The sequence below is a fragment of the Diaphorina citri genome, unplaced genomic scaffold, assembly GCF_000475195.1.
Source record: "Diaphorina citri unplaced genomic scaffold, Diaci psyllid genome assembly version 1.1 scaffold76, whole genome shotgun sequence".
Classification (NCBI taxonomy): Eukaryota; Metazoa; Arthropoda; class Insecta; order Hemiptera; family Psyllidae; genus Diaphorina; species Diaphorina citri.
In genome coordinates this window covers 171,029-182,014 of record NW_007377513.1, presented here as the reverse complement: position 1 = coordinate 182,014, position 10,986 = coordinate 171,029, and the positions used below count along the sequence as shown (strand labels likewise).

The following is a 10,986-nucleotide window of genomic DNA, read 5'->3' as shown; positions in this document are numbered from 1 at the left end:
AAAATCTACCACCAGAGAAATTTGACTATCGAACACAATTTTTTCAAGTCGATCAATAACCAGCAGAGCAGTGAAATTTGAGTGTGACAAATTTCGCTTCCCAAACCCCGGAATTTGAGAAAAAAAAAATAATAAATAAAAATAAAAATGCTGGGTGCTTGTTCAGACATCACATCACAAATTAGCACTGACCAGTGCTACAGACCAGTCCCCCCTTGTCTGGCTAAAATAAAAAAAATATTGAGATTAAAACGAAGAAAATGCGTTCACTAGATCGTGAGATACAGCTCTCGGAACATGAGAGTCTCAAACCCGCCGAAATCATACATAGCGACAACACTGTACTCCCGTGATGACGTCATCTACCAATATCGTACGACGCGCTGTGAGCTTAACACCATAAGGATTTGGGTTAGGGGCTCAAATAGATCGAATAGGTACCTATCTACGCATTTTGTTATCACTATTTTTCAATATCAGCTTAGGTACTTATACCTATTTTCAAATTTAGATATTTTCATTCCATTTTTTTTTATCATGCACTTATTCAAGTAGTTACTTTTTCGTACATGTACATTTTTTTTAAGGGGTTTGACAGAGTGAACTGTAACTGCTATGGTCTTATCGTCCCGAATTCGAAGAGAGAAGGAAGACAGGATAGGAGAAAGCCAGCCGTTCCGAGAACGAACATTATCCCATCAGGATAAAATCCGCCCTGGGCGGGAATCGAACCCGCGGCCTAGCGCTTACAAGGCAGACGCACTACCAACTAAGCTAAGTAGGCTGGCACATTTATTTCGATCGAGAAGAATAATATGAATAATATGATCTCCACATACCAAACATCCCTGCTCAAAGTTCCACTTTATGTAAACACTACCTACATAGGTAGGTATGAGTAGATTGAGTAGGTAGATAGGTAGGTACCTATCTACCTACCTATGTAGGTACCTACCCTCCTATGTAGGATGTAGGTACCTACCTATATAATAATAATAATAATAATAGTATTCTGTGCTTTTTATTTGGCAACCAGCCAGAGGCTGGCAGATTGTTTATGTGTTTTAAAAAAATATATAATCTCTTCTTCTTCTTCAAAAGAATTTCTGATTCATACTGATTCATTTAGAATGTTTTAAAAATATCTCTTAACTCCTTCAGTGGGAGGTTATTGCACATTATAGGTATAAGGGATCGATCATACTTGAGATGAAACAAAGCATATTCCGGAAATCAAAAATATTTTCCAGGAAAAAGAAGGACTTTTCAAAAATAATAAGCAATTATTAAATGTCAGAACACGCTGGCTTAACATCATCAACAGATTTAATAGCACAGGTACATCCCCTGATTATACTTCTAATACTGAGAAGAAAAAAAAAGACAACATCGGAAAATCCTTTCAAATTAATTAAAAAATTCTTCGGCTTAACAGAATGACATTTAATAAGAGCCGTATAAAAAATTAGAACAAGCTGGGGCAAATATTAGAAGGGTTTAGGTAAATATGATAGAGGAGAGAACAACAATGGAAGGAGATAAAGAGAACCGTTTATCTCGGATGACAAGTTTCTATATAGTATATATATATAAAATTAATATACCGGTAGGCATGTGTTATAACAGGTACATTATTTAAGTTTTAATTATTTGAACGCATTTTTAATTACAGGTGTTTTTATAATTTTCCTCAATAATATATGTAGCTTCAATTACAAAGGTCCTGGATATAAACCACACGAGCTATGTCAGTATAATGGATTGAGAGCAAATCCCACAACCATAATGGTTGAAGTTCATCATTTTAAGCTATAGGATCTGTCATTAATAAGGAGTGATGGCTTAACTATTATTAAATAAATATTTGGGATTGAACGCCATGTTTGACTTCCTCTCTTGAGACACCTTGTAAGAAGTGAGAAGAACACCAAGTAGAGATACATTTAAATAAACATATAAATAACATTGGCAGCAATAAAGAATCTGAAATACATGAGGATATTCAAACCAAAAGCCTTGCGTGTGCCATGTATCTTTATTCCTTTACCCTCGGTCTCACACTCATGTACAAAGGTAAAAGGGTGTATAAATGGGTGCGATGAGAAACCCATAATGGTTGTGGGGGAATCTTATATTATAAGAACGAGATCCATTCACTCATTCACATTTCACAGTTCACATTTCACATTTCATAGTTCACACACTGATCGCTCTATCTCGAGAACCACAACACCTAGAAAGCTGAAATTTGGTAGGAACATTCCTTTTATGGTCTAGGTGTGCAATAAGAAAGGATTTTGCGAAAATCTAAACCGATCCTGAGATAGGTATGATCAATTTTTCATCGCTAAAATCTCCATAAGAAATACACAGAAAGCAGAGTCTGCGGGAGAGAAAACTTTTCCTCGCTCGCCTAATATTGAGTTTCGTTTATGTTTTTAGTTTGATAAAAATACAAGTTCGGCCATGCCTTTTCCACAAGCTTGGCCATGCCTCGGGATGAACTAGCGGGATTCCGGAGCGAAGCGACGGAATTCAGCTAGTAAATATACATTCCGACACACTGCATGACAATAATTTGTGGTACTGATTTTTCAGTTTTTTCTCGGCGCATCGCACAGAGGAGATTGTCATTGTACTTCAGAATATAGAAAAATTAATTTTGCTGGGGAGAGTGACTATCATCAGTTGTTTTCTATCTGTTACTATCTGGGCTGTAATACTAGATTTAACAAATCTAACAGCCTCTATCTAGATTACATATTTTCTCTACTATTTGTATTAGAAAAAAAAAAAAAAAAAAAAAATGTGACGACATGTCTTGTTTTCTTTCTATCTTCTAGCTCTAGCTCATATAATAAATTAAAATCTTTCCTTCATATACCCAAATTTGAAACTGGGAGTAATTTGAACGTGTTTCGTTCTGGTCTACTAGAAATCTAATGAACAACATTGTAAGGATTATAATTAGATTCAACATCAACTCATTAGTGCATACAAACACATTAAATACATGGAAACATAGTATAAGATTAAAAATTAAATACAGGGGTAATGTTTTATTAGCCAGCAACAACATCAATAACAACTTGACAAACACCAACGACAATCAAAACGATTCCAAGGGAAAATTTGAAGACGAATATGAAGAATGTGATGAAAGATAAAACAAACAGTGAACATAATGTCGATAATATAAGAAACTCTAAACATATGTCACGTGATATTGTCATCAAATCTACATAGACCCAAATTTACCAACAACTTGACAAACACCAACGACAATCAAAACGATTCCAAGGGAAAATTTGAAGACGAATATGAAGAATGTGATGAAAGATAAAACAAAGAGTGAACATAATGTCGATAATATAAGAAACTCTAAGCATAAGTCACGTGATATTGTCATCAAATCTACATAGACGCAAATTTACCAACGCCATTTTTTTTTTAATTTTGTTAATGCCTTTATAATAGGTATTAACAATAGTATAGCAGGGATAATAATTATTATTAATAAGAACTGCTAGGATAATACTAACGGGTATAAACCAAATTAAATAAAAAAACTTCTAAAACAATCCCAAACGCACACAAAAAATAACAAATAAAACAACACACACAAAAATAAAAGAAAATTATTTGACTTTTTTTTCAACGTAAATAAGAAATTGTGGAACCAAAGGAATGATTGTTTTAGGAAATGAAATTAGGGGCGCCTGTGAATGGTTCGAAGCATGTCCTGGAAAATCTATACTCATTATTACATGAAGGAAATGGTGAAAACAATATGAAAATAAAACAAAAACAAAAGTAAAATACACACAACAAATGATGTCAACGGAATCTCAAACCAAAAAAAGAAAACTAAAACAAACAAAACTTTAAAACATACAAGATCTTAATGACAGATTTTATAAAGCAACCGCTGGCTGTTTGTAAGCAACAAAACTAAAAACACTTCGGAGTGAAACCCACCACGAGATTATTTTCTGTTTTTGATTTAGAGATTCTCAGTGTCCATAGAAATAATCACTGCGAGAACAGATTGTTTCCTAGAAGAAATGAAACAGTTTTATTAAATTGTCAACTCAGGCAGAATAATGATAAAAAGTTTGCCCGTTACAAGTTGTAAATAAAGAAATACGTTTCGCGATGACAAACAACGGGCTCATTTAAACAACTTTTTTAATCCAATTTTTTCACATTTATAAAAAAACTAACAAGAACTACTCACTGCGAGAACAGATTGTTTCCTAGAAGAAATGAAACAGTTTTATTAAATTGTCAACTCAGGCAGAATAATGATAAAAAGTTTGCCTGTTACAAGTTGTAAATAAAGAAATACGTTTCGCGATGACAAACAACGGGCTCATTTAAACAACTTTTTAAATCCAATTTTTTTCACATTTATAAAAAAAGTAACAAGAACTAACTATCTCTTCGTTTCTAAAGTCAAGTCTAGCATATCTACTTATTTAAAATAAAATCTGAAACACCCAACACCTAAATTGTGTAGGAGGTATTCCCTTTATTTTTAGACATTATAGCCTCATCTTTCCCTCTATTTCAAAGTCCCTACAGATGTGTCATGGGAAAGTGAAAATCCCTGTACTTCCCATTAGTCTCATATCTGGGGAATATTTACCCTCCATTAAATGAATGAATGCAAGTGCATAATTACACTGGTCGACAGTGGGGCATCCTACTTCCCAAAGCTGATCATAAATAACTTGGGCAAAAAAAGGTCGCCAGTCGGTGCTATTAAAATTTTAATTTTAAATCCACGGGAGCTATTAGGAAGTGGGTGGGGGGTTGTCATGTACGTGTTTAGCAGCTCAACAGTTCATTTGGATTATTAATTCAGAAAATTTTATGACAAGGTTATGTATTTTATCTTTTTTTAGACCGTACAATAATATGTATACGCCAGAGAAATACTTTGTCGCCAGTTTTTACATCCCTTGATCTACCACCCTATTTCAGTCTAGAACAGGAAGAATTTTTCCATTCGATTTAGCACCAGGGGAAAAAATTCTACTTTTAATGACACCTGCGAGTCTAGCCCCTATTTATTTTAGAACCTAATTAAATGAAATGGAAATTTCCCAAGACAAGTGAACAAAATGGTGTATTATACCTAATTTACATGGCCCTATTTCTACTTATGTACGTGCCTTAAGAATCTTAAGATTAATATTAAATTATTATGAATTATCACCAATGTCCATACATAGTCGACCTCGTCGACCGACGTGGATCGATGGTCGATCGACGAGGTGAAGAGATGAATCAATGTTGCCGGGGCAGGGTACGGTTTTAGTCGACGTCAAGCGACGGTCGGTCGACTATGTGTGGACACAGCTCAAGAGTGATAAATAAGTACCTATTGGTGTCTACAAACAACGAGTCCAAACGTCCAAATGGACTGAAACCCATTCTAAACTCATCGAGTCGGAGTGTAGCTCAATCTGTGGCTCTAGATTTCCGGCACGTCCAAAATCAATCGCGAGACAATCCATGAATCTAGGGAATGGACTGACGAATCAACAGTCCACAATTATCACATCGCGCAAATTGTGCTCCGAATGACTTCAGTGATGTTAGCCAAAGTGCAAATCAGGGTTCTGTAGTGAAAAAATCGACATCAATTTGGAATTTATTTAGGGATTCGTGGACTTGTCGTGTGTAGACACCGTCTATACAGTCCATTGTGAAATGAACAGTTGTTTACAGTACAGCAATTTTGATTTATCTTTCAATTGACACCCCCTCGCTCCCATCCACCCTCCATATCTCCTTTACTTTCCACCCTATCCAAATACCTGTAATACACCTATATTCTCACCATAATAAACAAGTGAGAGAGGAGGAGAGGGGGAGATTTGCGAGGTGATATATCAAATTTATGAAAGCGTCATTCTCCGTCAAAAGCATCTCGAGTGGAAATTTTGGGACTGGACAATGATCCCCCTTCACAAATGTGAAAATACATTGTGACATGCTAAGAATGGTGGATAGTGGGTAGTGGGTCCTTGTCCATACACTCTTCAAACCTAGTCATTTTGGAGATATATTCAGGTACATTGTCATTGGACTCCTAAGAGACCTAAGCAATCAGGGAACACTTGAAAATCTTAAAGTAGATATGGAACTGACTAAAATTGTGAAGTAGAAATGTGTAGGTATACCTTGTTTATAATGCCGACGGAAAAAAAGTAAACCACCCACGAATGAAAAGAAATTTATGAAAGAAAAAAATCTGCGCCGGAGACTTTCACGTAATATTACGCAGTGTGACCTAAAGTATGTAGCTGTACTGAATTATTTCCACTACTGAAGAATAACTGAAGCCGTCAATACATCACACATTGATAAATTGGTCACTTAATTCTAAAAAAACCCCTTGAAAGCTCATTTTACCTAAATAGTTTTACTCCGAATAGAGGTACTTGAGTGAGAAAAGGGGAAAAATGTCAAGATCCACACTGGTCGGGAATCGAACCCGTTGTCCTAAACATATTCTTTGTTTGAAAGATGTTTCATCAGTGGTCGACTTACCCATATTGACTAGGAAGTACGGTCGGGTAACCAGCTCGTATACCGGGGAAGGTAAAGCCTGCAACAATTGAAATCACAAAACCATTAGCAAGAATTCAATACAAATATGAATATTATTATACTCAAGTAAATTAATTACTACCCCATGCTCATTGTCACAAATATTTTTTTCAGTCTCTATGAGGGCTGTTCAGCTAATAGCCTGTTAAGTTCCATTTCATTCGTATAGGCTTAACAAGGCTGTTAAGCTAACATTTTCCATTCGATTTAGCACCAGGGGAAAAAATTCTACTTTTAATGACACCTGCGAGTCTAGCCCCTATTTATTTTAGAACCTAATTACATGAAATGGAAATTTCCCAAGACAAGTGAACAAAATGGTGTACTATACCTAATTTACATGGCCCTATTTCTACTTATGTACGTGCCTTGAGAATCTTAAGATTAATATTAAATTATTATGAATTATCACCAATGTCCATACATAGTCGACCTTTTTCCATTCGATTTAGCACCAGGGGAAAAAATTCTACTTTTAATGACACCTGCGAGTCTAGCCCCTATTTATTTTAGAACCTAATTAAATGAAATGGAAATTTCCCAAGACAAGTGAACAAAATGGTGTATTATACCTAATTTACATGGCCCTATTTCTACTTATGTACGTGCCTTAAGAATCTTAAGATTAATATTAAATTATTATGAATTATCACCAATGTCCATACATAGTCGACCTCGTCGACCGACGTGGATCGATGGTCGATCGACGAGGTGAAGAGATGAATCAATGTTGCCGGGGCAGGGTACGGTTTTAGTCGACGTCAAGCGACGGTCGGTCGACTATGTGTGGACACAGCTCAAGAGTGATAAATAAGTACCTATTGGTGTCTACAAACAACGAGTCCAAACGTCCAAATGGACTGAAACCCATTCTAAACTCATCGAGTCGGAGTGTAGCTCAATCTGTGGCTCTAGATTTCCGGCACGTCCAAAATCAATCGCGAGACAATCCATGAATCTAGGGAATGGACTGACGAATCAACAGTCCACAATTATCACATCGTGCAAATTGTGCTCCGAATGACTTCAGTGAAGTCAGCCAAAGTGCAAATCAGGGTTCTGTATTGAGCGAGACAATCCATGAATCTAGGGAATGGACTGACGAATCAACAGTCCACAATTATCACATCGTGCAAATTGTGCTCCGAATGACTTCTGTGAAGTTAGCCAAAGTGCAAATCAGGGTTCTGTAGTGATTTCCGGCACGTCCAAAATCAATCGCGAGACAATCCATGAATCTAGGGAATGGACTGACGAATCAACAGTCCACAATTATCACATCGCGCAAATTGTGCTCCGAATGACTTCAGTGATGTTAGCCAAAGTGCAAATCAGGGTTCTGTAGTGAAAAAAATCGGCATCAATTTGGAATTTATTTACGGATTCGTGGACTTGTCGTGTGTAGACACCGTCTATACAGTCCATTGTGAAATGAACAGTTGTTTACAGTACAGCAATTTTGATTTATCTTTCAATTGACACCCCCTCGCTCCCATCCACCCTCCATATCTCCTTTACATACATTCCACCCTATCCAAATACCTGTAATACACCTATATTCTCACCATAATAAACAAGTGAGAGAGGAGGAGAGGGGAAGATTTGCTAGGTGATATATCACATTTATGAAAGCGTCATTCTCCGTCAAAAGCATCTCGAGTGGAAATTTTGGGACTGGACAATGATCCCCCTTCACAAATGTGAAAATACATTGTGACATGCTAAGAATGGTGGATAGTGGGTAGTGGGTCCTTGTCCATACACTCTTCAAACCTAGTCATTTTGGAGATATATTCAGGTACATTGTCATTGGACTCCTAAGAGACCTAAGCAATCAGGGAACACTTGAAAATCTTAAAGTAGATATGGAACTGACTAAAATTGTGAAGTAGAAATGTGTAGGTATACCTTGTTTATAATGCCGACGGAAAAAAAGTAAACCACCCACGAATAAAAAGAAATTCATGAAAGAAAAAAAATCTACGCCGGAGACTTTCACGTAATTACGCAGTGTGACCTAAAGTATGTAGCTGTACTGAATTATTTCCACTACTGAAGAATAACTGACGCCGTCAATGAATTACACATTGATAAATTGGTCACTTAATTCTAAAAAGACCCCTTGAAAGCTCATTTTACCTAAATAGTTTTACTCCGAATAGAGGTACTTGAGTGAGAAAATGAAATAAAAATTGTCAAGATCCACACTGGTCGGGAATCGAACCCGTTGTCCTAAACATATTCTTTGTTTGAAAGATGTTTCATTAGTGGTTGACTTACCCATATTGACTAGGAAGTACGGTCGGGTAACCAGCTCGTATACCGGGGAAGGTAAAGCCTGCAACAATTGAAATCACAAAACCATTAGCAAAGAATTCAATAAAAATATGAATATTATTATAGTCAAATAAATAAATTACCACCCCATGCTCAGTGTCACAAATATTTTTTCAGCCTCTAGAAGGGCTGTTCAGCTAATACCTAGCCTGGTAAGTTCCATTTCATTTGTATAGGTTTAACAAGGCTGTTAAGCTAACAGGCTGTAAGGGGCTAAAAAAATGTTGGTGAAACCCATCCTCAGACTCACAGCAAACCAATCCGTCAAAGTGTCCCTCACCCTACACCAGATGTGCGAAAAAAGACAAACTACCTTCACTTTGGATGTAATGAGCTGTGGTGCTCTGATTCTGCTCCCATCTCATCACTCCAGTAATGATACCCTTCTTCAATCTCCCGACAAAACATCAGCAATGATCAGATCAAGAAGGAGTGCTCTATTTCTACCTCAACTCAACTTGATAATGTTTACAATTTGTATTTGCATCATGCTCGCTCCTATTTCTCAACATTTCCAGTCATCTCATCTTACTAAAGGGGAATAGAAAGCACAGAGGAAGATGGAAAATGCTTTATGTACGTGTAAAAAAGAAAATATGTTTTGAGGGAGGAAAAAAAATTGTAAGTAGTTATTTGTTTATTGCAAAGCAAACCCCGAGGGTAATCAATGTAAGTATTTGCTTTATTTTGGGATGTATGCAAAATACGTTTCGTCCTTCATCCGTGCTGGTATATTTCATGTTTGGGATGAGAGATGAGAACGTCATAGGGAATAGGATGTGGTGAGGATGAGATTGCGCTATTGATGAGCTTAGTGAGGAATCGTATTTGATGTATTCATATTGCTGCTTTCATGATAATAATAATATTATGGCACAAGCCATGAATATCCATCAATCAAATCAACGAATAGGATGTGGTGAGGATGAGATTGCGCTATTGATGAGCTTAGTGAGGAATCGTATTTGATGTATTCATATTGCTGCTTTCATGATGATGATAATAATATTATGGCACAAGCCATGAATATCCACCAATCAAATCAACGATGTGGATTTCTGAAAACTCAAGAGATATAGAAGTTTATAGTCATTAGTAGAGAAGAGAATTTGAAGACAAAAGACTCGAAATCAGATACTGAACTACAAGGCCTGCTTAAAACTTTACGCTCCTTAACAATTTTAGCTTGTACTATTTTATAAGATATCTAGTATCTACAATATCTGAAAGGGATTACCTTTAATGACTTTAATCTTATTTGGAAGAAAATATCTTTAATCACAATCATGCACAGAGTACACCTACATCTATTTTCATTTTAAGACTGCAAGATTTTCTTGGCAAATCAAATAAATTCCAATCTTTGGTGAAATCGGGATTAAAGAAAAGGAACACAAAGTTCTTCTATTCTTGGAATTACACAACAAATTGAAAATAGAAAACAAAAACTTTTCGTGACTCCCGCCACAAAATTTCATCAAGCTCTAAGGAAACCTTTGCTAACCAAGGCAAGAGACCGTTCTCCATTTTCTAAATAAAATAAAGGCACATTAATTAAACATTTTTATCGTAAGATGTTACAGACATATTAAAAAAAAAGATAAATTTTATTGTGTACCTACACTGTACAGCGCAGTGCATAAAATTAGTGGAGATGTCAGACTCATAACTTGGAATCAGAAGTCAGATGAAAGACAACTCAAAAGTTAGTGAAGATGCCTGCGTTACAACATTTTTAATACCTCTATTTTGCATATTTAAAGACATAATGTAATGATATGGATTTGGAACGCGTTAATGTAATTTTCAAGATTGATAAAAATCTGAATAATGAACAGGTGGGAGAGGAAAGCATGGATTGTTCAGAGAGATAAAATCTTCACGTTCTCTCACTTTGTCTACACAAATTGATTTAACGCCTCCCTCTTCCCTCTTGCAACGTAAAGTAAGAACTAAGAAAAAAAGCTAAATTTCCATTTTAAAAGGAAAAGAAATTCGCCCCCAGCCACAAGAGGAGAAAAAAATGGT

General features: G+C 36.0%; 1 protein-coding gene across 1 annotated transcript in view; it reads right to left on the bottom strand.

Annotated features, from left to right (window-relative positions):
• LOC103521679 (RNA-binding protein 24-like) overlaps positions 1 to 10,986 on the bottom strand; it is a 113,407-nt gene that overhangs the window by 20,690 nt on the left and 81,731 nt on the right. The gene's annotated exons all lie outside the window — the stretch shown is intronic.